Genomic DNA, 412 nt, shown 5'->3' with positions numbered 1-412 from the left:
GCGCGGCCAGGCCGCCTCGCGCGGGGTCCTCGCAGCGACGTGTAGGAGCCGCGGTGCATGCTGGATCTTTCTCTTTGCGGCTCGGGCCAGCAGCAGCGCGATGGGTGAGCGGCCGGGGCCGGGAGTGAGGTCGGGCCCCCCTCCCCCGAGCACGGGGCCGGCCCAGGCACAGCGTGTCCCCAGGGGCTGGGGCCCGTAGGCAGCCCCCACCCTCCCCCGGCCGGGATCAGCAGCGCTCGCCCGGGGCAGAGGGTCCCTTCCCCGGCTGGGGTCGGCGGCGCCGCCGCGCTCAGTTGGTGGCTCCGTTTTCCGAACCGCTAAAGGAAACGAATCCCCCGTAACACGCGGCGTTCCGAGCCCGGCCCGGCCCGCCTCCCGCACCCCTGGGATCGCAGCGCTGCGGGTGGGGGGG

The sequence above is a fragment of the Terrapene carolina genome, unplaced genomic scaffold (assembly GCF_002925995.2).
Source record: "Terrapene carolina triunguis isolate 2854851 unplaced genomic scaffold, T_m_triunguis-2.0 Scaffold69, whole genome shotgun sequence".
NCBI lineage: Eukaryota > Metazoa > Chordata > Testudines > Emydidae > Terrapene > Terrapene triunguis.
The sequence above is the reverse complement of the archived record's forward strand: the minus strand, read 5'-3'. Positions refer to the sequence as shown.